At 40.9% G+C, this 27,860-nt stretch overlaps 1 long non-coding RNA gene across 2 annotated transcripts; it reads left to right on the forward strand.

Moving 5' to 3' along the window:
- The first annotated feature begins 19 nt into the window (after nucleotides 1-19).
- On the forward strand, nucleotides 20-26,840 carry LOC128313656 (uncharacterized). 2 transcript variants are annotated; one of them, XR_008294655.1, is made up of 4 exons: nucleotides 20-705; nucleotides 4,646-4,793; nucleotides 24,472-24,600; nucleotides 25,755-26,840. It is a non-coding gene; the product is annotated as an uncharacterized LOC128313656 (long non-coding RNA). The 2 variants fall into 2 exon arrangements; XR_008294656.1 differs by lacking the exon at nucleotides 25,755-26,840 and adding an exon at nucleotides 15,276-15,421 and having other exon boundaries at nucleotides 24,472-25,498.
- The last annotated feature ends 1,020 nt before the right edge of the window (nucleotides 26,841-27,860 follow it).

A 27,860-nucleotide genomic window follows, 5' to 3' on the forward strand; every position in this document is an offset into this window, starting at 1 on the left:
GGGAGAAGGAGAGAGAGTGCTTGCTTTATAAGTGCCATTTCATTCACTCCTACCTTATGCCATAGGAAATCTCATTTTACAGAGATTTCATTATACAACTTCCCGTAGGTCACACAACTGTTGAATGGCCCAGCCAGGGTTCTGATCTGAGTCGTCCGACTTTAGAAACCCTGCTTTTACCAGCACACTATCCGTGGAATAGTATTTGACAAACACGTATTGAGTGTCTAATATAGATTTCAGTCATTGTGCTAGACAGTGGAAGTCCAGCAGTAAACCAATCCATTACAATTCCTATCCTCATGGAGCTTACCTGCTAGGAGGGGGAGGCAGACAACAAACTGAAATTCTTCATCAGTTAGTGATAAGTTCTATGCAGAGAATTAAAATAAGGTATTGTAAAGGAGAGTGACTCACTGGGTATTTTAGATTGGCTACGGGAACCATCTCTAATGATGTCCCTCAGTGATATTTAAGCTGAGACCCGAATAACTGAAAGGAGTTAGCCATGAGAAGATCTGAGGAGGAGCAACCCAAACGGAGGGAAAGCAGGTGCAAAGCCCCTAAGGCAGGAAGAAAGTCAGTGTTTTGAAGCAGCAAAAAAGAAAACCAGAGTGACTGGAGCATGATGACTGAGGGAAGAATGGAGGGGATTGTACCGGAGTGAGAACTGATCGTGTGGAAACTTCCAGGCTTTGGTAAGGAGTTTGAATATCCTTCTAAGTATGATGGGAAGCTGTATTAGTTAGAATTGGGTCCTATGACAGAAAACCTCAAATAACTGGGACTTAAACAAAATGAGGTTTATTTCTTTCTCATGTAGAAATCCAGGTAGGCATTTCAGGGCTGGTGGGTTGCTCCACCATGACAGGGACCCAGGCTTCTTCTATCTTGTTGCTCACAGGGCATTACCTCCACTCCCAAGTTCACCTTGGGATCTGTTCCAGCTTCAGCCATCATACCTGCTGCATGTCTTTTTAAAGACATGCCAGGAGACTGCACACAACTTCATTGGCTCTCACTGGTCAGAACTTGGTCACATGACCACACCTAAGTGCAAGGAGGAACTCTGGAAAATATGTTCTTTATTTTGGTGTTCTATGTGCTCACCTAAATTTCAGAAGTTCCATTATTGAGGCAGAAAGAAAGAAAGGACATAAAGATAAACTACATAAACTACAGTCTCTGCCACAGAAATCATTGGAAGAATTGTAGCAGGAGCAAGCCATGATCTGATTTTCAGTTCTGAGAAAAAAAAATCATTCTGTTTACAATAGGGGAAATGGTTATAGGTGGGGAAGGTTGGAATTAGGGCAATTAAGAAGTGAGTTCAGCAGTCCAGGTGATGGTGGCATAGATGGCATAGACCAGGGTGGCAGGAGTGAGTTGGAGAGAAATGGGTTGGTTCTGGGAATGTTTTGGAGGTAAAATCCATAGGATTTGTTCATGGATTACATGTGGAGGTAAGGGAAAGAGGAATCCCTGGCAACCTCGCTAGAGAAGCATTGTCCAACAGAACTCTCTGTGCTGGTGGAAATACTCTGTATCTGACTGTCCAATAGCAGCTACTGGCTATCAAGCACTTAAAATGTGACTAGTAAAACTGCAAACCTGACATTTTAATTTAATTTTAATTAATTTAAATTTAAATTTCAATAGCCACATGTAGTTAGAGGCTACCATATTGGGCAAAGCAGCTCTAGATTTTTGTTTTGAGCAACTGGTTGGCTTACGGTGTCATTTATTGAAAAAAGGGAGACTGTAGCAGGAGCAGGTTAGGGGATGCTGATAGACAGAAATTGGTAGCTTTGCCTTGGACATGTTGGTTTGAGATCCTTGTGAGGCCTCCAAAGAGCTGATCAAATAGGCAGATAGATATATAGTCTGGATTTGCAGGTGAGGCCAGAGCTGGAAATGTAGGTGAAGGAGTCATCAGTATATAGGAGTTATTTAAAGCCACAGAATTGGATGCGTTTGCTTAGGTACAGCATATAGACAGAAGCGGGCCCGGAACTATGCCCTGGGCACCCCAATGTGTAGTTTGTTATCACAGCCACAAAGTACTTCAGTGACCCCAAAAGGAGGCAACGTCAAATCACCTTCAGATAAGACAGATGTGACATCTCAGGCCACTTTAAATGTTCCTTCTAAGTTTCAGAGTTCACTGTCTCAAAGTGCTGCCCATTCCTCCTCTATTTCTCGGTAGCCAAAAGTTATTTCTTACTGTTCTGAAACCTGGGGCGAATTGGTAGACTTAGCTACCACCAAACCCTGATATGTACAATAGTGGGGGAGGAAAATTGGTACATTAATATGGATTTTGATGGTTTTCTGTTAATTTGTGCCTCTGGGTGTGGCGATGCCCAGCGAAAGGAGGCAACCACCTCTGCCCCTCCCTGGCCCTATCAGGGACTAACAACCCTACTTCCCCTTTATAATCAGGGTCGCACAGCTAGTACAGGAACACCCTTTGCTGCAATTGCCCTAGTGGGAGGAGGAATTCCAAAAGGCCAGGTGGAACCCTTACTGAGTTCCCTGATGACAGCACCTCATCTTGGACAGTTACACCCACACAGCATGAGTGGTTTGGGGTATGGGAAGCATACCATTATCTTTTTAAAGAGAAAATACTAAGAGCTGCCACCCTCCACCCCCTACCCCAGCCCTCTGTATTGGCCGAGGGAGAACTGACACTGCATTTCAGTCACTGTTTGAGATCACATGTCACTTTCTACCAGAAAGTGTCCCAGCCTCACAGGTGCAGTCTCTTGGCTACTGCCAGATCTGTTTTCAGAACACCATTTCATTGTTCTGTAAGGCCAGCTGCTTCTGGTGGATGGGAAATCTGATAACGGCCCATGGCTTGCCAACTGTCTCATTCCTGTCCCTGGGAAGTGAGCTCCTTGGTTGGAGACAGTTTTGTCTGTGTTCTGTAAAGTCAGTAATTCCAAGAGTGGCAAAACAGAGGCATGACCTGTGGGGAAAGAAAACCCATATACAGAATAAATGTTCCTTCCAGAGTGTAGAATTCACCACACCCTCTGTGAAAGAAGGGACCCGATAGAGTTGACCTGCCACGACATTCCTGACAGGTGCCCAAGAAGCCTGGTGGTCCATTAGGGCTTCAGGACTATGTCCAGCTTCCTACTGAATTAACTTACTGTTTGTTTATTTTTTTTAAACATTTATTTATTTTTGAGACAGAGAGGGACAGAGCATGAGCAGGGGAGGGTCAGAGAGAGAGAGGGAGACACAGGATCTGAAACAGGCTCCAGGCTCTGAGCTGTCAGCACAGAGCCCGACGTGGGGCTTGAACTCACGGACCGCAAGATTATGACCTGAGCCAAAGTCAGACGCTTAACTGACTGAGCCACCCAGGTGCCCCTTAACTTACTGTTTATAATACTTTTTTTCCAGTTGATTTTCTTCATTTTTCCAGATAGAGATCACGTTAACTTCAAATAAGGATAGTTTTAACTTCTCCTGGTTTTTTTTTTTTTGTCCCCAATTACTTTCTTTTGTCTAATTAAGTTGTTTGAACATCTAGAACTTGTTAGATACTAGTAGACATCTTTTCTTCTATAAGGAGAGAAATATCAGAAGGAACTCTATAACCAAGTGGTAGTTTCTCTGGCTATGACTGTCTGCCTGGGGTCTGGTGGTACTTCTCATTTACTAATTAGAGTTTTAATTGGCATGAACTAGGACAAGGCATAGGAACCTTATAAAGGGGTCTTAACAAAATATCACCTGTGTCTTTTGATGTACTATGGGAAAGGCTGGGGGCTAACAGGTGGCCCATAAGCAGAATTCGTGAGGATGCTCACTGATGCCTGCAGAGTGAGGAGGGAACACGTCCGTTCCAGCAGGCAGAGGAGAGGCAAGGCCCCATGGAGACATATACACCAGTTAACATCTTAAAATTATTTACTTTAATGGGAGTATATCTTTATTTCTCCATACGTCTTGATGTTGACTTTTTGGCTAACATAAATTGTATTTTATCATATGGAAGAAGCACCCAGGGGCATCTGGCTGGCTTAGTTGGTACAGCGTGCAACTCTTGATCTCAGGGTTGTGGGTCTGAGCCCCACATTGGGTGTAGCGATTACTTTAAAAAAAAAAAAAAAAAAGAGGGGCGCCTGGGTGGCTTAGTCGGTTAAGCGGCCAACTTCGGCTCAGGTCATGATCTCGCGGTCCGTGAGTTCGAGCCCCGCATCGGGCTCTGTGCTGACAGCTCAGAGCCTGGAGCCTGTTTCGGATTCTGTGTCTCCCTCTCTCTGACCCTCCCCCATTCATGCTCTCGCTCTGTCTCAAAAATAAATAAATGTTAAAAAAAATTAAAAAAAAAAAGAAGCATCCGTCTTTTCCCATTTAATCTAGTAATTTGGCTGTGTTTCATTTTCTAACTTAATTTCTGATTGTTTCTATTAATTTATCTCTTCTACCCCCTTTGGTTTATTTTGTTATTCTTTATCTAATTTCTTGAGTTATATGCTTACTTATTGTAATTTTTTATTTATTGTAATTTTTTATTAGAGACAAAAATATTTCATGAGTACTGTTTTACTTGTACCTCACAAATGCTCATATGTTGTACTTATTTTTTTTTAATTTTTAAAATGTTTATTTATTTTAGAGAGAGAGAGCACAGCGGAGAGAGAGGAGACATAAAATCTGAAGCAGGGTCCAGGCTCTGAGCTGTCAGTGCAGAGCCAGACACAGGGCTCGAACCCATGAACTGTGATACGACCTGAGCCAAGGTTGGTCACTTAACCGACCGAACCACCCAGGTACCCCTATTATTTTATTTTATTTATTTATTTATTTATTTATTTATTTATTTATTTATTTATTTTAAAAAAATTTTTTTTTCAACGTTTATTTATTTTTTGGGGACAGAGAGAGACAGAGCATGAACGGGGAAGGGGCAGAGAGAGAGAGGGAGACACAGAATCGGAAACAGGCTCCAGGCTCTGAGCCATCAGCCCAGAGCCTGACGCGGGGCTCGAACTAACGGACCGCGAGATCGTGACCTGGCTGAAGTCGGACGCTCAACCGACTGCGTCACCGAGGCGCCCCACCCCTATTATTTTAAAGTATTTTGTATTCTTATTTGTATTTCTTTTTAAAAATTTTTTTAATGTTTATTTATTTTTGAGAAAGAGCATGAGCAGGGGAGGGACAGAGAGAGAGGGAGACACAGAATCTGAAGCAGGCTCCAGGCTCAGAGCTATCAACACAGAGCCTGATGTAGACTCGAACTCACAAACTGTGAGATCGTGACTTGAGCCAAAGTCGGACACTCAACCAACTGAGCCATCCAGGCGCCTCTTGTATTTCTTTATTGGCTCATGAGTTTCTTTTAAAAGGGAATAATAAAAAAATATTCAGGTGATAGGGACATTTTCCCCCTTTAGTTTAATTAATTAATTAATTAATTAAATTTTAGAGAGAGGGAGTGTGCATGAGGCAGGGAGAGGAGCAGAAGGAGAGAGAGAGAATCTTAAGCAGGTTCCGTAGGGCCTGACTTGGGGCTTGATCTCACAACCCCTTCACCTTTCAAGAAATGTATTGCTGGCTCTTTTTGAGATCTGGAATAGCAGTGACTTGCCACCTTTCCCTCCACATGCACCTCTGCTAGAACTCCACTACTTTTGGCAGTGTTTCCACCTGCATTTCTAATTCTCCCCATTGCTCTTGGATTGTTGCAAGAAGGTAAAGGGGAAATGCTGCTTTTATGCTGCCATCTTCAAAATGGGACTTTCCATGGGCTTTTTGTATAACAATTTTGCGTCTCCTTCTGGGTGGTACCATATACCACTTAGAACCATCTGTAGATCTGGCCAGAATCATTTACCCTTGCTTAATTAATCATAGGTGGGCTCCCTCCCATGGGCTAATGTTGAGGATGAGGAACAATGGGGCAAGTAAAAGAATGCTTGACTGGGGAAGGGGGAAGGGTACAAAGACAGAAACAACATACTCAAGTAACTTAGGCATTCAGGATTTGAAATTTACTGAATAGCGGAAAGCTTCTGGATTGCCCATTTTTGATGTGAGGTAGAGTTCAGGTTTCATGGTAACTTTTCATCCCAGATATTTATACCAGATTTCAGAAGCAACAAGCTAGGGGATGTTTCCTGACAAGAGCATACTTGTATGTTGAAATGTGGTCTTGCTTCAAAACCCCAGGGGCCCCCCACTGTGACTCTCTGTAGGGCATGCCAGTTGTTTGGTCAACTAGACACCTCCAGCACCACTGGGTTGGCAAGGCCACAAGGGCATCCTGCTCTGCAGCCTAATTTAAAAACTTCCTTTTTCTTCTTCTTCTCACTCAAATGGACGTTTTTTTCAGGCTAACAATTAAGTGAGCCAAAGAAGGACTCCTCAGTAGGGTTGTTCTACGCATGTTGGACATGGACCCTTCCATGCCCACAGATTCTTTTAAGGAAATCAACCAGTCTTCCCCTAGTCCACACTGAGTGGGTAACCCACTGTAGCAGTAGAATGGTCCCTGGTCACAACTGATTGGAGGGTAAGAAGACCCATGATCCTAAGACAGGCAAATTATACCATGGCCTGTGGCCTTTAAAACTGTCTGATGTGAAGAGACACGCAAGGAGACTTCTGCCTCTGATGGAATAACAGGGACTGCATTCACCCTCCTATGTTAAACAATTTAAAAATGAGCGAAATATACAAAACAGTCATTTTCAGACATTGGGCAATGGGTAGGCACAGGACAGTGATCTCTGAGAAGAGGGAAAAGAATGAGGTGAGTCCTACCATTGCTCCAGCATGCTGCCTGGAGAGAATTCCCAGTCTGCAGTGCAAAGAGGACAATCCACGCAGAGACCACCTAGAATTGAGAAGATAGAACTGAGACCAAGAGAGCTCGAGTTTACAGGACAAAATATTGCAGGGAGAGCTGCAGAGACAGAGAAAGAGCTCCTAAGATCTTTAGAGCACTAATCCCAACTCTTTGAGCTGACTACTTATCATCATATGTATATGAAGAAACTACTCAAGACTGGATAATGAACTACCTGAAAGGAACAAGCGAAATGATTTGTGGAGATTGCACAAGTCTGGCAATAGTTCACATTCCTAACAGCCAGAATGGAGAAATCTCATAATACACAAGACATTGAGAATACTCCAAAGGGTATTGCCTAGCAGGAGAGCTAGAGTAGCCCTAGACTAAATGCTGCTTTTGTCCTCGGTAACAAAAGTCACAAACTATCTCCAAATAGCTTAGTTACATCCCAACAGGCAGGTCCAAGATATTTAAAGGACCACAAAGAAATCCAGCACCCAAATGTAAAATTCACAGAGTCTGGCCTCCAATAAAAAAAAACATAGATGCAAAGAAGCGGGAAAATATGACCCATGGTGTGGTGAGAAACCCTTGGAAAGCAAAATATGAAAACCTCAGAAGAGGTAAAGTTCATGAAATCTCCTAAAAAGTAGTTCAAAATTAGATGGGAAGAAAATATGAGATAATGAAAGGAACAGTCCCAAGAGATCCAATATATGAATAATAGATCTTACAGAAAGAGAGAAGAGAAAAAAATGGAGGGAAGAGTATCACTGAAAATTTTTTAGAAAATTTCCCAGAATGTAAGGGCATGAGTTTCTAGACATAAAGGACCTATCAAGTGTCCCAGCATAATTAAGAACAACTAAGAACCTCACCGAGGCACATCCTTGTGAACTTTAGAATTGAAGAGATAAAAAAAAAAAAAAAAAAAGAACCATATAAGTTTCTAATGGTCAAATGATCCAAATTAGAACTTATAATAGAAACTCTGGAAGCTAGAAGGCATTAGAATTCTGTAGGAAAATGATTTCCAACCTGCAATTTCATACACAGCCAACATACAATTATGAATTACTCTAGAATAAAGATATTTTCATTAATGTCAGTTTAGATGCAAGTGACAGAAAACCTAAACAATAGTTACAATTTTTTTTCTCTTTCACATAAAAATACAGGTCACTAGAGTGGCTTTGTTCCATGCAACCCAGTTTCATTCCAGTCCCCACTCTGCCATGCCCAGGGTATGGCTCTCAGCTTCATGGTCCAGGATGGTTGCATCCTCCAGATGGAGGAAGGAAAGATGAAGAAGGAACAAGGGACATTTGTCTTCTATTTCTTCAGGAACTTTCTCAGAAGCTGCCAAATAACACTTCTGCTTACATCCCTTTGGTCAGAATTTGGTCACATGGCTATTCCTAGCTGCAAGGGAAGCTAGAAAATGTAAAAATATAGACTTTATTTTGGATGATCTTGTGCCCAGCTAAAACCTCTATTACTATGGAAAAATAGAAGACAGACATGGGTGGGATGAGTCACAGTTTCTGCTACACAGTCTTGAATGTTTACTGAGCACTCTTTCTCAGAAGTTACTGGTAGAGTATACTACTGAAGTGAAGGGATTAAGCAAGAAGGAGGAAGACTTGGGATCCATGAATGAAGATATCCAACACCAGAAAGGTAAAGGGAATCCCAAGGGTGCTGGTGAAGGGAGATTGCAAGACAACAGCTGTGCGGAGGACTGCACAGCAGCCAGACCAGAGTGGAGAAGGTCAGAAGGTTGTAGGAAGGATTTCTTTAGGACAATGAAACTGATAGAAGACTTAATAATTTCCCTTCACCTGTCAGGCACAGCAACACACCTTTATTTCTGTGACAGTCTTCTCCATATGTTTGAAAATAACGAAAAGACATTTATACATCAGGGGTTCCGTTAAGAATAAATACCTAGAAAACTATGCAAACAAAAAAGACAAGGCAATTATTAACTCCAAGGAAAACAAATGGAAAAATAATAACATTATAACATATGGCTCAATCATGAATAGATTTACATAGCTATAAAAATATAACTCTAAATATCTTTCTAACTACATAACAAATGTATATTCAGAGGATAGTGACAGGGGAAGTGTGTGTGTGTGTGTGTGACTAGGAAATGAAAGCTAGATCTTACTGTGCACAGTGCTAAGTTAATAGATCATGGGAAAACTGAAAAATATCAGTAATTCAAAATATAACCAATTATTTGGAAATATGGAGCTAAATACCAGATACCAAAATAATCATCTATAACAACTAAAAAGGTGCTTACTTCTGAGGAGCTAGAAATAGAGAAGGATTAAAAGAGGTCTTCTTTTTTTTTCCTTTTTTTTTTTTTTAATTTGAGAGAGAGAGAGAGAGGAGTTGGGGAGAGGGGCAGAGAGAGAGAGAGAGAGAGAGAGAGAGAACCTCCAGCAGGCTCCATGTTCAGCACAGAGCCCGATGAGGGGCTCGATTCCACAACACTGGGAACATGACCTGAGCTGAAATCAAGAGTGGGATGCTCAACTGACTCAGCCACCCAAGTGCCCCTATTTTTTTCTAACAAGCCTTTGGAAGTATTTAACTTTTTAAATTATGTACATGTCAAACTTTATTAAAAATAAAAACATTTAAAAAAAGAAAAGGCAATTAGATTCTCTTTCTTGGGGTTTTCAGGTGAGAAATGTGGAATCAGATGGAAGGAGACCAACATTAACTGGGGTGGTAGATAGTGGGTAAGCCACATAAACCATCTGGGATAGAAGTAAATCCATAAATTCCTATTCCTGGAGTTTTTCTGGATCCAGAACTTCCTTGAGTTTCAACCTGCACTAAGCCTGACCCCACTATAGCCTCAGATCGAGGATAGTTGGTCTGTCTCAACTATTTCCCTTACTTGAACTCCACTGAGTGAATGTTTCTTGCAGTAGAAAAAGTCGTGTTAGAATAGAGGTATGTGGTGCTTTCAAAACTCCTTATTAGTTGAAAGGGTGTAAAATGTAGCAACTTGCTCTTTATTTCCTCCCCCTTCCCTTCACTTCAAAGGAGATATTCCACTGTACTTTATTCCATGGTCTCCTAAGAATTTCACTAATATGGTAGGTCCTCGTATTTCTTTGGGTTTTACCTCACACCCCCATTGCCTTCATGTCTCAGCAGGATACCAAAAGATTCATGCTACTTCCTAATGTTCAAGGCCAATCAGGATGATATCATCAATGTAGTAGCTTAAGGTGACATTCATGGAGAAGTAAATTAGTGTGATCAACCATCCCTGTTGACCAGTGGTTTCCTGGGATTTTCAGACCATCACATGCCCACTGGAGAGCTGGTCACCCTAGATCAAGTGACTAGGTCCCTGTGAAGATATGCTGGTACACCTGCCAGCTGCCGGATGGTGTGGGTAAACAGAAACAGAAAGAATACTTTTATCATATATCAATATACCTAATGAAGCTTGAGGTAACCCTCGATTATTTTTCAAGGCCTGTTAATCTTTGCTAGGAACCAATCTGGAGAACTGAATGATTTCAAAGCAGCCTTCCTGCAAGGCTTCCATCCTCCTCTTTAAGGAGATCTGGGGCAATAACTGACTCAGGGATGGTTTTATGGCCAGAGGGCCTGTGACTCTGTAGCATGCTGGCTTGAGTTACATCTTTGTTCATTGAACTAAGGATTATTTTGCTGTACAAACCGAGTAGAACCCAGGCCTGCCTATCTGTTCTGTTCCTGCCAACACTTCAAGCAGAAGCCAAAACCTCAACTCAGTGTGTTAGGCCATTTCTTGCACCGAATTACCACACCTCCTTGGCTTTTGCTTTTTTGTGGCCACAGTTAGGGGTGATATTCAAAATATTTAGCAGCTGGTTACCACATGGTCACCAGTCAATTACAAGACTTTAGCACTAAGTCAGATTCCTGGAGGCCAACAGCTGTGCTGGATGTTAACCCTTTAGTTGCTGGATGAGAGGGAGGTTTGGTGGCCTGGAGTCAGGTAGATGGGGGTGAGGCATCAGGGGACTCTAGGTAGCAATTTACCAACTGATAAGAAAGCATTTCAGTATTTCAACAACCTGTATGGCCATTGGCAGAATGTCAGGTTGGCTTTAGCAAAGAACAGAGACTGGATGGTCCACCCGCTTTACTTTAAGACCTGCCTCCCCTTGGGTCTAACCACCTAGTTTCTTCCTTTCCCAGTGTTATCAGTAATTTCATTTTTGTTAAAAGCCTTTCTTCCTGTTCCTGGCTGGAGCAACTATTACCGTGACCTGCCCCTTGCTCACATTCCCCATCTGTCATCCCCAAAAGAGATTTTGTTACTTAGTTTTTCATCAGTAGTGAATTTTTCTGAAGAAGATGAGGTGTAGGTGGGGGAAGCAGCCACAGCAGTGGTAACACACTGTCATTCCTTTCTCCTTCAGTCTTTGGTATTTATTCATCTACGATGTGCCAAGAACCATTAGCCTCTTCAGTGTCAGCTTGACAAAGTATAATCAGCCAAAATGTATGCAGGAAGAGAAGGAAAATGGGGGTGAGGGAAGGAACGGAGACAGAGACAGAGAGAAATAAAGGAAGAAGGAAATAAAGTAACAGTCTACCCTCCTTTATTTATTCCATCTTCCTTGATTATGAACCCACAGGCTTCAAGTCCACATAGTCACTCTTGCAACAGCTCCTTAGAAAATTCCTGCAATTCTTTTTGCCTATAATTCCTCCTTTCCCTGCTCAGATTTTGCACACCATCCTTGGTTTCATGGTATTTCCAAACTCCTATGACCAGATGTTCCTCATTATGAGGTGACTCATCACATTTGCTTGGTAATCATGAATGCAGTAGAAATTATCTGGAGGGGCCCAGGAGACTGGGGAGCTCCATCCTCTCAAGATATTGCTATTCCAACTGCCAAGATTTTGGTCTTTGATAATCAAGAGCTTGATTTTAACCATAGAAACCCAGCACAGTTGTGAACTTAACAAATGCAGTAATTTGGCGATTTACTGTATCCCTTTTTATTGTAAAATATTTGGCAGAAAATTTTTGTGGTAACATATTTGAAGGCATACAAAGAATACATATTACACATATTAACTATTATGTGTAAAAATAAATGAACACTGGTAAACCCACCACTCAAGAAATAGAAGATAATCAATATTCACTTTAGGGATCTAATTTTCAGTGGTTTCCAACCACTGGCTCATAGTAAAAGATAGTTCTTGTTGCAGGGCCACAAACTGGCCTTGAATGTTGTTATGTACTCAGGTGTTCTGAGACTAATATTTGTTTCTTTCTTTTTTTTTTTTTAAATTTTTTGTACATTTATTTATTTTTATTTTTGAGAGACACAGAGAGACAGAGCACAAGTGGGGGATGGGCAGAGAGGGAAGGAGACACAGAATCCAAAGCAGGCTCTAGGCTCTGAGCTGTCAGCACAGAGCCCGACACAGGGCTCAAACTCACAAACCGCGAGATCATGACCTGAGCCAAAGTCAGAAGCTCAACCGACTGAGCCACCCAGGCACCCCTATTTGTTCCTTTCTTGATGCAAATTACCTAATGCTGTAAAAAATGTCCATTTAATCCTACAGCCTTTATACTCCTTATTCCTTTAGAATGTCTAGCAAGCAGTGGTTCTCAAATGTTGATGTACTTTAGGATCAACTAGGGAGATCTGAAAAATCCTGATGCCCTAGGCCTGCCCCAGAAAAATTAAACCAGAATCTCTGGGGATGCAATCCAGGCACCCAGGCTTTTAAAAGTACTTCAGGTGATTTTATGTGCTCTAAAGGAATGGCAATAAAGTCCACCAAAGCTTTACTTTCAATGGGTGTAGCATCTGAATACCAAGACTTTAGTAACTGTTTTATCAATCGATGGACTTCTAACTTTCCCTGAGGGGATGTTGAGATCATCCCTTCCTTTTTCTCCACTCAATTATTACAGAAGTTTCTATATCTCTTCTGAAATTCTGTTGTTTGCGACTCTACTCCTGGAATAAAATTCAGTATTTGTTAGGGTAGTTTGGTATTTTGTTTGCGAAAAATGGGGCCAACTCTGAAATTTTAGGGGAAAAAAGGGTGTGGGCATATTGTAAGGATATATGTGGGCTGGAATTGGAAATCAGAGTCTGAGGTTGGGCTGGGGGCTGGTTACTGTCTCTTCTGTCTCTCATGGCCCACATAGCCTCTCTCATGTCATCCTTTTCTCTCTCATTTTCACCTCCCTAAGCAGTGAGAATCTCATTAATTTGGCTATTTTTAGACTCAGATTCTCTGTTAGCCAGCCCTTAGTCCAATCATCTGTGGACAGGGTCCACTTAGGATCACTCAAAGCCCAAGGCTTCAAGTAAAAGGGAAATAGCATGAAAATAGCAAAAGAGAAAGATAAAGTAACCATACTAACATCAGACAAAAGGGATTTTAAAAGAAAAAATTGGGGCACCTGGGTGGCTCAGTCAGTTGAGCATCCAACTCTTGGTTTCAGCTCAGGTCATGATCTCATGGTTCGAGAGATTGAGCCCTGCGTCAGGCTCCATGCTAATAGCACAGAGCTTACTTGGGATTCTCTGTTCCTCTCTCTGTGTCGCTCTGTCTTGCTTATGCTTTCTCTCTCTCAAAATAAATACACTTTAAAAAAAGAAAATACAAAATGTTATTAGAGATAAAAGGGTCATTTTATAATGATAAAAGGATTAATCCATCAGAAAGATATAACAATTATAAACATATATGCAACTAACAATAGAGACCCAAAATACATGAAGTAAAACTGGCAGAATCAAAGGGAGAAACAGATAATTCAATAAAATAGTAGGAGATTTCAGTACCTCTCTTTCAATAATGGGGAGAACTACTAGGCAAAAGATCAACAAAGAAATAGAAGATGTGTTGGGGTGCCTGGGTGGCTCAGTTGGTTATGCGTCCGACTTTGGCTCAGGTTATGATCTCATGGTTTGTGAGTTCAAACCCCACCTCAGGCTTGGTGCTGACAGCTCAGAGCCTGGACCCTGCTTTGGATTCTGTGTCTCCTCCTCTCTCTGCCCCTCCCTTGTTCATGCTCAGTCTCTCTCTCAAAAATAAATAAACATTAAAAAAAGAAAGAAATACAAGATGTGGACAATGGTATAAACTAACTAGACCCAACAAACATCTATAGAATATTCCACCCACCAACTGCAGAATGTATATTCTTCTTAAGTGCACTTGGGGGGCGCCTGGGTGGCACAGTCGGTTAAGCATCTGACTTCAGCCAGGTCACGATCTCGCGGTCTGTGAGTTCGAGCCCCGCATCGGGCTCTGGGCTGATGGCTCGGAGCCTGCAGCCTGCTTCTGATTCTGTGTCTCCCTCTCTCTCTGCCCCTCCCCCATTCATGCTCTTTCTCTCTCTGTCTCAAAAATAAATAAACGTTACCAAAAAAATTAAAAAAATAAAAACAAAAAAGGTAGAGAATAAGTATTGGTGAGGATGCAGAGAAATGGGAACCCTCCTACCTGCCTAGTGGGAATGTAAAATGGTGCAGCTGCTTTGGATAAAGTCTGGCAGTTAGTTACTCAAATAGGACTCAGCAATTTCACTTCTAGGTATATACCCATAAGAATTGAAAACATATGTCCACTCAGAAATGTGTACGTGAATGTTCATAGCAACATTATGCATGACAATCAAAAAGTGGGTGAAATAGATAAAGGGGATTAAGAGTACACTTACTGTGGACACTGAATTATGTATAGACTTGCTGAATCATTATATTATACACCTGAAACTAATATAACACTGTATGTTAAATGTACTCAATTTAAAAAAAAAGTGGCAGGGGCCTGGGTGGCTCAGTTGGTCAAGTGTCCAACTCTTGATTTCAGCTCAAGTCATGATCTTACAGTTTGTGAGTTCAAGCCCTGCATCGGGCTGCATCCTGGCAGAGGGGATTCTCTCTCTCTCCTTCTCTCTGTCTCTGCCCTTCCCCACTTGTGCTTTCTCTCTCTCTCTTAAAATAAATAAACTTAAAAAAAAGTAGAAACAATCCAAATTTCCATCAACTGATGAACAGGTAAACAAAGTGCGGTATATCCATACAACGGGGTATTATTTGACACTATGGATGACCCTGGAAAACATGCTAAGTGAAAGAATCCAGGCACAAAAAAGACCACTCGTATGATTTCATTTATATGAAATGTCAGAATAGATAAATCTGCAGAGACAGAAAGTAAATAAGTAGTTGTCTAGGACTGGGAAGAATAGCAACATTGGGGGGGTGACAGCAAAAAGGTGTGGGATTTCTTTGGGGAATTATAAAAATGTTCTAAAGCTGATTGTGTTATGGCTGCACAACTCTGAATATACTAAATACCTCTGAAATGTATACCTTAAATGAGTGAATTGTATAGTATGCAAATTTTCGTTTAATTTAATTTTGTTTTATTGGGGCAGGGGGACAGAGGGAGAAAGAGAATCTCAAGCAGGCTCCACACCCAGCACAGAGCCCAATGACGGGATCTATCCCACAACTCTGGGATCATGACCTGAGCCGAAATCAAGAATCTGATGCCTAACCGACTGAGCCACCCACGTGCCCTGTATAGTATATGAATTATATCTTTTTTAATGTGAATTATATCTTTTTTTTAACGTTTATTTATTTTTGAGACAGAGAGAGACAGAGCATGAACGGGGGAGGGGCAGAGAGAGAGGGAGACACAGAATCGGAAGCAGGCTCCAGGCTCTGAGCCATCAGCCCAGAGCCCGACGCGGGGCTCGAACTCACGGACCGTGAGATCGTGACCTGAGCTGAAGTCGGACGTTTAACCGACTGAGCCACCCAGGCGCCCCAATGTGAATTATATCTTGATAAAGGTGATAAATATATATGTATATTATATAAAGGTTATATAATTTCTTTAGCAGTGTAGACTGTATAAGTGGAAGGCATGAAGATTTATAGCCTGCCTTGGACCAGAGGCCAAGATGGGCAATACTAAGCCAAGGCAGTGGCAGTTGAGGTGGTAAAGTCAATATCAGGGGATTTGGTGCACATGGAGACTGAAGGGAAGGTCCAGCAAGAATCTCCCCCCAACTCTCCATGTTCAGTTAGTTACCAGTCCTGCTGACCCCTACCAGATCTCCCTGTTGCCTATCTCTTTCCCTGCTGTAGACTGAATTTGTGTCCCTCCAAAACTTGTAAGTTGAAATCCTAACCCCCAGTGTGATGGGGTTGCAGATGGAGCCTTTGGGAGGTGGGCCCTTTTAGAAGAGCCCTCATGAATGTGATAGTGCCCTAAAAGAGGCCCCAGAGGGGCACTTGGGTGGCTCAGTCAGTTAGATGTCTGACTTTTGATTTCGGCTCAGATCATGAGCTCACAGTTCATGAGATGGAGTTGTGTGCAGAGCTGCTTGGGATTCTCTCTCTCCCTCTCTCTCTGCCCCTACCCCCTCTCAAAAATGAATAAATAAACATTAAAAAAAAAAAAGAGGCCCCAAGAGAGCTCCCTTGTCCCTTCTGACACGTGAAGACAGTGAGAAAACAGCTGTCTATTAACCAGGAAGTGGGTTCTCACTAGACACCAAATCTGCCAGCACCTTGATCTTGGACTTTTTAGTTTCCAGAACTGTGAGAAATAAATGTCTGTTGTATATAACCACCCCTCCCCCTCCAATCTACTGTATTCTGTTATAACAGTGCAACTAAGACCCTCCATTCTATCCATCTTCTAAATCACCACGAGTTTCCTTCCTAGAACTCAGATCTGATTGTGTTACTTTTTTTCTCAAGATCTTTCAAATAATGTGAACCCAGTTTATCTCACACAGCTCTCCCAAAACCCCCTCCCCCAGCATGCAAGCACTTGCACAGACACATACACTCATCCTTCATTACAGCCACAGGGAACCATGTGTCTTCTTTGATCTTGCCACATCTCTCCTTTGCTCACCCCGTTCCCTCCAGCTGGAATGTCCCTCCGCCTCCACATCTACAACAAGGGCTGGAATTATCTCCATTCTTCAAGACCTGATTATAATTCCACCAACTTGACGTAAACTTTTTTTTTTTTTTTTACTCCCCACTCTTGGAGCATGATATCTGGTAGAGGAGATAAACAGGACAATTGAGTTCTGTACTACAATGTGATAATATTCTGGCTGCTGTGTGCACAGTGTCCTAGAAGGACAGGGGAGGAAGGCAGAACTATTCAGTCAGTTGAAAGATTGAAAATTCCACACTCAAGTTAACTCACCAGTCTGGGGTCTTAGAACTCGTGAGGAAACACTGATCTTATCCTAATGGGTACCTTTCTACTAATCGGCTGTTTTCTTATGAGCAGAAGCTATGTTTTTGATTTCTGTATCTACAAGCACCTAGTAGGGGTCCTGGCCAAAAGTCTTGACAATCAGTCTTTAGACAAGACTCAACAAATGAGAAGTGTTGTCTAACTCACCTCGGAGGAGGGGCAGGAAGTACTTCTAAGTACTAAGAAGTACTAAGAAGTACTTAGAAGAAGTAACACATGAGTTGAATCCTGGAACAAAGGTAGAGTTGAACTGGAGAGGTTAGGGGAAGAAGGGGGCTCCGAGTAGAGAAAAATTGAACAATGTCATGGAAGTGAGAAACCTGCCTCCCTTGGAGAGTTGGAAGGAAGTCGGCAGCCCAGAACTAGAGGTTTTGGAAAAGAAGGCAGAGAGAGAAAGCTGAAAAGGGCCAGATCATGAGGTCTGTGAATGCCATGTTGATGAATTTGAAATTGATGTAAAAAGCAGTAGGGACCTCCTCAAGGGTTTTGTGAGAGACGACTGGATGGGTGAAAGTGATGTTAAGGAGACAGAATCTAAATCTATAGATTCCAACGTATTTGGAGGACGCTCCCTTCTTAAAGTTTCAGTTTAATTTGGTTTTGAAAAATAAGCAATATGGCCACACCATTCAAAATCAAAAAGATCTAAGGAGATATTGTGAAAAATCTCTCTCCCTAATTTCCAGACTGTGTGGTCCACAGCTGTACCTCTGCTCCCTTATCTGGGAGAAATCAAGTGTACCAGAGCTCCAGTTTGGCATATACAGGCATAGCTCATTTTATAGTTCTTTGCTTTATTGTGCTTTGCAGATAGTGTATTTTTCACAGATTGAAGATTTATGGTCACCCCGTGTTGAGCAAGTCTATCGGTGCCACTTTTCCAGCAGCATCTGCTCACTCCATGTCTCTGCATCACATTTTGTTAGTTCTTGGACTATTTCAAACTTTTTCATTATTATTATATTTGTCAGGGTCGTCTGTGATCAGTGATTATGACTCACTGAAAGCTCAAATGATGGTTATAGCATTTTTTAGCAATAATGTATTTGTGTTTTTATTTTTAAAAAAATGTTTATTTATTTCAAGAGAGAGAGAGAGAACACGAGCAGAGAAGGGGGGAGAGAGAGAGGGAGAGAGAATCTGAAGCAGGCTCCACGCTGTCAGCTCAGAGCCCGACATAGGGCTGGATCCCACAAGGGCTGGATCCCACAAACCATGTGCAGATGACCTGAGCTGAAATTGAGTTGGATGCTTAACCGACTGAGCTATCCAGGCATCCCAGCAATAAGTATTTTTAAACTATGGTATATACATTGTTTTTAAAGACATAATGCTGTTGCACACTTAAGAGACTACAGTATAGTATAAACAACTTTTATATGCATTGGGAAACCAAAAATTCACTTGAGCCACTTTATTGCAATATTTGCTTTATTGCAATGGTCTGGAACCAAACCCGCAATATCTCTGAAATATGCCTGTATACAACGTGTAGCCCACTGCTTTTTCAACTGGCTTTTTTCATTAACAGTGTATTTGGAGGGACGCCTGACTGGCCCAGTTGTGACTCTTGATCACAGGGCCGTGAGTTCAAGTCCCATGTTGGGCATGGAGCCTACTTAAAAATAATAAAATAAAATCCCTTAAAAAACAAACAAGCAAAAACAAAAGAAAACAAAGCAAAAAAAAAAAAAAAAAACAACCCAACATATCTGAAATTTTTCCATATCAGTCCCTAAAGAGCTTCTTTGTTTTTTTAACATTTATTCATTTTTTGAGAGACAGAGTGTGAGTGTGGGAGGTGCAGAGAGAGAGGGAGACACAGAATCCGAAGCAGGCTCCAAGCTGTCAGCACAGAGCCTGATGTGGGGCTCGAACTCATGAACTCAAGATCATGACTGTCTCAATCCATGACTAAGAGAATTTGATGCACTATTGAAGTTTTATGTCCCTGACTTAAATTTTTTTTGTCCTAGCTTTCACTCCTATTCTCAACCCAAACATTAAAAAAATTGAGATATATTATAAATATATATAAATATAATAGATTTATATTTTATATATAATATAAATATTATATAAAATATAATAGATTTATATATATATTTAAAAAAATTTTTTTTCAACGTTTATTTATTTTGGGGACAGAGAGAGACAGAGCATGAACGGGGGAGGGGCAGAGAGAGAGGGAGACACAGAATCGGAAGCAGGCTCCAGGCTCTGAGCCGTCAGCCCAGAGCCTGACACGGGGCTCGAACTCCCGGACCGTGAGATCGTGACCTGGCTGAAGTCAGACGCTTAACCGACTGCGCCACCCAGGCGCCCCAATAGATTTATATTTTATATAATATATAAATATATAATAGATTTATATATAATTATATAAATATAGTAGATTTATATTTCATGTATTATATATATATATATATATATATATATATATATATATATGTCGAGATATAATTAACATACCATAAAATTCACCATCTTAAATGGTGGTACATCTTAAATGGTGGTAAATGAATGTACAATTCAGTGGTTTCGAGTATATTCCCAGTGTTATGCAACCATCATTACCATCTAATTCCAGAACATTTTCACCACCAGAAAGAAATTCTGTACCCATTAGCAGTCATTCCCCATGTGTCCCTCCTTCCTATCCCCTAGTAATCACTAATCTACTTGTCTACATTCTTTCCATATAGATTTGCAAGTTCTCGATATTTCATATAAATGGAATCATACAATATGTAATCTCTTGTGTCTGGCTTCTTTCACATAGCATGCTGTTTTCAAGGTTCATCCATATTGTACCTTCACTGTTATGGTTGTACAGTATTCCATGGTATGGATATATCACGTTCCGTTTTTTTTTTTTTTTTCAAGCATCTGCCGAAGAACATTTGAATTGTCTCTACTTTTTGGATATTATGAATAATGCTTCTATGAACATTCATGGATACATTTTGTGTGGACATATGCTTATAATCCTTTTGGCCTGGGAGTGTAATCATTGGGTGATATGGTAACTCTACACTCAATTCTTTGAGGAACTGCCAAATTGTTTTTCATAACCACATCTATATTTACACTAAGAAAATAATATTTAAAATATTGGAAGCCACTGATTTTTGGGGGAAGAAAATCAGAAATTATATTACTCAGAAATAACACAATTTAGGGCCGCCTGGGTGGCTCAGTCAGTTGAGCATCTGACTCTTGATTTCAGGTCAGGTCACGATCCCAGGGCCATGGGATGGAGCCCGAGTTGGGCTCCACCTGCTTAAGTTTCTCTCTCTCTTTCACCCTCTGTTCTTCCCCACCGCTCTCTTTCTCTCTCTAAAATAATTTTTTAAAAGTAACACAGTTTAGAGACTGAGTAAATATGGAGGTACACTCATGTTTCCATTGTCTCCCTCCTGAAACCCCACTAAAATGACAGTAAACAATTTTCTTTTAAGACATAAACCCCTCACAAAGAAAACAGAAAGGAGAAAATGGCAACAAAATGTTTCGAAGTTAAAAAGTGGAAGGACAGTGGTTACTGGTCACAGTAACTGGTCTCTGATCACAGCAGACCAGAGAAAGCTGAGACCTAAGCCAGCTGTGGGGGAGCCCAGGAGAAAGCTGACTGGCATCACAGTACCCCAGAAAGGCTCCCTTTTTTTTTTTTTAATTTTTTTTTCAACGTTTTTTAATTTATTTTTGGGACAGAGCGAGACAGAGCATGAACGGGGGAGGGGCAGAGAGAGAGGGAGACACAGAATCGGAAACAGGCTCCAGGCTCCGAGCCATCAGCCTAGAGCCTGACGCGGGGCTCGAACTCACGGACCGCGAGATCGTGACCTGGCTGAAGTCGGACGCTTAACCGACTGCGCCACCCAGGTGCCCCGGCTCCCTTTTTTTAAAATTTTTAAATGTTTATTTATTTTTGAGAGAGACAGAGCGTGAGCAGAGGAGGGGCAGAGAGAGGGAGACACAGAAGCTGAAGCAGGCTTCAGGCTCTGAGCTGTCAGCACAGAGCTTGACGCAGGGCTTGAAGCCACAAACAGTGAGATCATGACTTGAGCTGAAGTCGGACATTCAACCGACTGAGCCACCAGGTGCCCCCAGAAGGGCTCCCTTGTTAGAGATACCAGTCATTCCTGAAAGTGGGAGTGCAAATGGGGGTGAACAAAAAGATCAAATAAAAGTTTATAAGAAATTTGTACGTGCAAACTCATAGCATTATTCACGATAGCCAAAAGATAGAAGCAACCCAAATATCCATCAACAGATAATGGATAAATAAAATACAGTACATACATACAATGAAATATTATTCAGCCTTAAAAAGGAAGAAAATTCTGACACCTGCTACAGCGTGGATGAACCTTGAGGATACTATATTAGTGAAATAAGCCCAAAGGACAAATACTGCATTATTCCTAGAGTAGTCAAATAGAGACAAAAAGTGGGGAGACTGGGTGGCTCAGTCAGTTAAGCGTCCGACTTCGGCTCAGGTCATGATCTCGCAGTTCGTGAGTTCAAGCCCCATGTTGGGCTCTGTACTGACAGCTCAGAGCCTGGAGCCTGCTTCGGATTCTGTGTCCCTCTCTCTCTGCTCCTCCCTAGCTCACACTGTCTCTCTCTCTCTTTTTCTCAAAAATAAACATTAAAAAAAAATAGAGACGAAAAGTAAAATGGTGGTTGCAGAGGGGGGAAGGGGGAGTTGCTGTTTATTGGGTACAGTTTCCCTTTTGCAAGGTGAGGAGTTCTGGAGATTGGTTGCACAATAGTGTGAATGTACTTGACCCTACTGAACTGTACACTTAAAGATGGTCAGGATGATAGATTTTATGTTAAGTACATTTTGCCACAATTAAAATAAAGTTGGTAAAGATTCTCCGCTCCCCTTTACCACTCTGAGCAAGATAACAGTTTCTCCCCAAGTCCAAGCTTAAGATGTGATATTGACTTTCTGGGGAGGTTTAAACAAGAGGAACTCTTGGCTTGAGGATGTAACACAGCAGAGGGCAGGAGGCTTAACAGGGCAAGTGAGACCTCCAGCCAGCCCCTCTCCCTCTGTTCACCTTTCTAACTGCTGGAAGCCAGAATTATGACTTCCTCTTCCCCCACTCTCCACTGATGATTGATGGAGTTCTCTCTAGAGTAACCAACTTGCTCAAGAGAAGGACCTTCAGATATTGATAATATAAATAGAGAGTTGAAGGTCACACCGGCCTGTGACATGAAAGATAGAAACCAAAGCAACAAAGAGAAAAAATGACCTTGGAAGAAGCTGGAGTAGAAAACCTCAAAGAAAGAAAAATTAATGTTGCTGGTTTTTGGATAGATAAGATTAGATATTTCATCCTTGAAGAAACACAGAAGACCATTAAAAAAGGAACATTCAGAACCAAAAAAAAAGGCTCTTAAAAATTTTAAATAGGGTATTGAAAATGAAAAATTCAGTAGAAGGATTGGTAAGAAAAGGTGGAAAAACCCCCTGGATAGTAGAACAAATGGCAAAGATATAAAAAATAAGAGAGAAAAAAATAAGAAAATTCAAGAATCCATTTAGGAGATTGATCCAACATCAAAAAAACAATAGTTTTAAAGAGTAAATTAGATGGGAAGAAATTATCCAAAAATAAAATAAAATAACTCTAGGAAAATTGCCAGAATCAAAGAAACTTAGGTTCTAGGTGGAGAGATCCCATGCCCCATATGTATTTAATACAGTTAAAATAAATCTATATTAAGACAAAGAAATCTTGAAATTTCAGAGCACATAAGCCAAATCAAAGATCCTGCAAGTGTATAGAGAGAAATAATAGGGAATCAGAATGACTTCAGACTTCTCAACAATATTATTGAAAAGTAGAACTATTTTATTTTATTTTATTTTATTTTATTTTATTTTATTTTATTTTATTATTGAAAAGTAAAAGAACAGTTTTTGTGTGTTTATTTTTTATTATTTTTTATTTTATTATTATTATTATTATTTTTAATATATGAAATTTATTGTCAAATTGGTTTCCATACAAAAAGAACAGTTTTTAAAAAGAAAGAAAAGTAGAGGCATTTGTCTGGCTTGGTTGAAGAGTGTGTGACTCTTGATCTCAGTGTTGTGAGTTCAAACCCTACATTGGATGTAGAGATTACTTAAATAAATAAAACTTAAAAAAGAAAGACAATAAAGCAATGCCTTCAAAACTCTGAGGAAATATACATACATCAAATCATTATGTTGTATACCTAAAACTCATACAATGTTCTATGTCAATTATAGCTCAATATTTTTTAATGTTTATTTATTTTTGAGAGAGAGAGACAGAGTGTGAGCTGGGGAAGGGACAGATAGAGAGAGAGAGAGACACAGAATTGGAAGCAGTCTCCAGGCTCTGAGAGCATGGGGCTCTGGCTCACAAGCTGTGAGATCATGACTCGAGCGGAAGTCAGACACTTAACTGACTAAGCCACCCAGGCGCCCCAATTATAGCTCAATTTTTAAAAAGCAAACCTTCCATGGAGAAGCACAATATTAGTTTTAGCATATTTTTGTTGAAAAACTATTGTTTAAAGAGACTGATTACTAAATTAAAAAAAAAAAATTCTGAGGAAAGATGATTGCGCACCAAGAATTCTGTCAATCCAAACTGTCAATCCACTTAGGGTAGGACAGTTTCAGGTATGTGAAATCTAAAAAAAAAAAAAAAAAAAAATCTCCCTGGTGCACTTTCCTAGGAAGGGTATGGGCTTCCATAAATTGAAGGACTAATCCAAGAAAGAGGAACCGTGGACTCAGGAATAGGAGCAGGGAGAGAGGTAACTGGTGTCCCAGGGTGAGAGCTGTGTCGCAGCAGACAGACAGGCCTTCTAGAGTGTAACAGGAAGATGAAGAGCTGTAGGACAAAGGTCTCCAAGAAAAAGCTTAAGCTGATGGATCACCTGCTGGGGACTGAATTCCTGTTAGGTTCCTAGAAAGCAGACAAACAAAAACTTGAGACAATTAACTCTAGGGAAAGAAAACTCCAAGAAAGAAAATACAACCATAGTCTATGACATGGCTCAGGTTAAATAATATGTATATAATAATATTATTACAAACACTGAATTCTTCTCTGATTAAAAACTAGGATATGACTTTTTTTTTGAAGATTTTATTTTTAAGTAATCTCTACACCCAACATGGGGCTTGAACTCACAACCTGAGATCAAGCGTTGAATGCTCCACCCACTGAGCCAGCGGGGCACCCGAGGGTAACTTTTTCAGGGAGGAAGAGGAAGAGTTGTGTTTGGGGATGGAAGTATAAGAGTTAAATTCTCATTTTCTGTTTTATGAAATTGTACAGAAAGCTGAAAAAAATCAAGAAATGGCTGTACAAGCATGTTACTGAGAAACAAGGAGGTACATACCAGTAGAAATGGCTGAAAGACTTGAAAACGATTAAATCTGAGAAGCGGGTCCAGAGTGTAATGAGGTGAGCTTGCTTTTCTTGTCTTTTACTCTTTGACTTTTAAAATCCTGTGCATGTCTGACTTGATAAAGATAAAAACAAATTAATTCAGTAAAAGGACAGGGGAAGGAACAATAAAATGGAAGAGAAATTTAGGTGGAAGGATAGAACATTCTGTCCGTTTGCATTTTAAATTAGGGGCAGGGCACATCAAACTATTTAATATGTGCAATGAATAGTAAAAAAATGTACTTAGGATTTATATGAGACCAATTATAAAGCAAAGACTGGGAGAGACCGATGATGAGAGAGAGTTTGTGAAAGAGAAAGAAAGAAAGAAAGGAAGGAAGGAAGGAAGGAAGGAAGGAAGGAAGGAAGGAAGGGATGAAGGGCAGGGAGAAAGAGAAAACAACACCAAGACACAGAAAGACAGAGGGAAACACGAAAAGACAAACCTAGGTACACACATGCAAAGTGACAACGTGGGGAGACATTACAGGAAGAAATCCACAGATACACATGGGAGTGTATACACCCGTGTGCGCATGGAGGTATACACTCCCATGTGTGCGCACACAATCAAATAATGATGGAGACTCAAATCTTCATAGATGACATCTCAAGCTTTTGTAGAATATCCTAGAATGAGCTTATCACCACTGAACATCACTCCCACCACCACACACACAATGGAACTAACCCTCCTCTGCTTTCAAGACTCAATTGAAATCTCCCCTCTTGTTCAGAGTCTTCTCAGCCACACTACTCTGGGACCATTGCTCTGTCTCTGTTTCTTCAAGAAAAAGAATGTCTTGTCTTATCACTCATTTGGGGAAAAAAATTCATAGATGGTCTTGTGACATTCTTACACAGCCATATTAAGCTGTTGCTGTTTCTGTCTTGAACTGCTGTGTAGCTTTCCAATGTTCATTGTTGCACACTGGGGACAGGAGAACCGAGCCTTGCTCATTCTGAAGAATCTTCCATTGGCCCAGCTTTGAGGGAGACTCTAGATTTGAATTCCTTCTCTTCCATTCACTTGCTGTGTGGCTTTGGGCAAATTACTTGACTTCTCTGTGCGTCAGAGTCCTTATCTGTAAAGTAGAGCTACTATGAGGTTGAATAAGATTGCCAATAACCTACCATATTTGACCAACAAAAATGGCAATTTTACACAGCTCAACCTAACAAAACCGCTGCCTCTCATATGACATGAGGATTAAATGCAGTCTGCTGCATTGTACGCAAGGAGCATCCTGCTACATGAAAACTAGACCTGGGAGTGAGTCACTCAGACCTTGTAGAACAAAGGCAATACCCTTGGAAGGCAGAGCAACCAAACAGAAAGAGCCTGGATTATCCTGGATCATCTAGGTCCTCTGTGGACTGATTATGTCTAGATGCTTATATAATCAAGAGATAACCTCCCTTTTAGGTTCAGCCATTGTTGTTTGGGTCTCTTTTGAAGCACTTAAACTGATATCCTAATGAATGAGCGGTGTGTGTGAGGGAGAAAGGAACCAGGTACTTCTGCAAAGAGATTTCTGGATGGGATGGCATTGACTGAGATGGACAGTCCAAGTCACGATGGGTGGTTTGAGGGGACATGTTGTTTTTGAGGTGGGCCTAGGGGGAAACTGCCCAGTTCCTCTGGAGCCCAGGAGAGAAGTTGGAAATATTAGTTTGGAAATTGCACGTGTATATACAATTACAATTACTGTAACCATGGGGAAAGTGTGCTCATCCTGGGAAGACACGTAGATACAGAAAAAAAGGATTCTATTAGCCAAGTGTATCAGGAAATGGTGAGGATACTGATACTCATGCCTATTATGACCACTGACAACACACTTTTCCACGTGCCAGGCAAGCCCTGAGCTAAACACTTCAAGCGGGTCATTTTTATCCTCAGGATAACCCCTTTGGTGGATTTTATTAGTCCAATTTACTGATGAGAAAACCAAGGCTTAGAAGGCAGAGCTGGGATTTGAACCCATGTCCGATCAACTTCAAAGTCTGTGTTTCTAACCGTTACTCCATAAATCTAAACATAGTTTTTTTAAACTTATGTTTGCAGGTATATAGAGTTGTCAAAATTCATCATACTGTAGACTTCAGGTGCATGCATTTTATTGTATATAAATTATAAGTCAATAAAGCTGACTTTTAAAAGTAGAAATGTGATTTTAGAGCTTGCATTGTGCCTGCCATCAGGGGTCAATAGCCAATGGTTAACAAAAAAATAATGTAAACTTCAAGTGCCAGTCAAATGATGAAGGTTGGAACTTTAGGAAGGTTTTGTGTAATTCCTCATCCCTAACAGTCTGAATTAGAAATATGAAATCTTGGGGCGCCTGGGTGGCTCAGTCGGTTGGGCGTCCGACTTTAGCTCAGGTCATGATCTCACAATTAATTCGTGGGTTCTACCCCCACGTCGGGCTCTATGCTGACAGCCTGAAGCCTGCCTCGGATTCTGTGTCTCCTCCCCTCCCCCCTCCCATTCTCTGCCCCTCCCCTTCTTGCACTCTGTCTCTCAAAAATGAATAAATGTTAAAAAAAAAAAAGAAAAGAAATATGAAGTCTTACTGGCACACTCAAAAACAAAAACACACAGATTTGTGAATGGAATAAAGATGTTAGATTTTACAGTAGAAATCTCAAGGTACCATGTTCTTTCTCTCTCTATATATATATGTATACGTATATATAATATATACTTTCTATTTATTATTATATAATATATGCTTTTAATTTATGATTATATAATACATATATAATTTAATATAAAATATATATTACTTTTTCAATAAGCTCTACACCCAATGTGGGGCTTGAACTCAAGACCCCAATATGAAGAGTCACATTCTCCACCTACTGAGTAGCCAGGCACCCCTGTCAAAGTACCATGTTCAAAGTGTCAAGATACTCTAACTCAAGGCTTCTTGACCCCAAAAGTCAAGGTTTATCAACCTCAATGCTATTGACAGTTCAGACCACATGCTTCTTTGTTGAGAGGGGCCGTCCTGTGCATTGTAGGAAGTTTAGCAGCATTTCTGGCCTCTACCTGCTAGATGTCAGGGGCAACCCCATCCTCAGTTGTGACAACAAATAATATTGCCCGATGTCCTCTAGGGGGCAAAATCGCCAAGTGGAGAACCATGCTCTAACTACTGATTAGCACACCACCCGAGTGGTAGAGTTTTCTCTTGGGTTGCAATACCAGCAGGGTTGGGGACTCGTGTCCACTGGGCCCACCCAGGGCACCAAGCATCCCTAGGTCACTT

The sequence above is a fragment of the Acinonyx jubatus genome, chromosome E3, assembly GCF_027475565.1.
Source record: "Acinonyx jubatus isolate Ajub_Pintada_27869175 chromosome E3, VMU_Ajub_asm_v1.0, whole genome shotgun sequence".
Classification (NCBI taxonomy): domain Eukaryota; kingdom Metazoa; phylum Chordata; class Mammalia; order Carnivora; family Felidae; genus Acinonyx; species Acinonyx jubatus.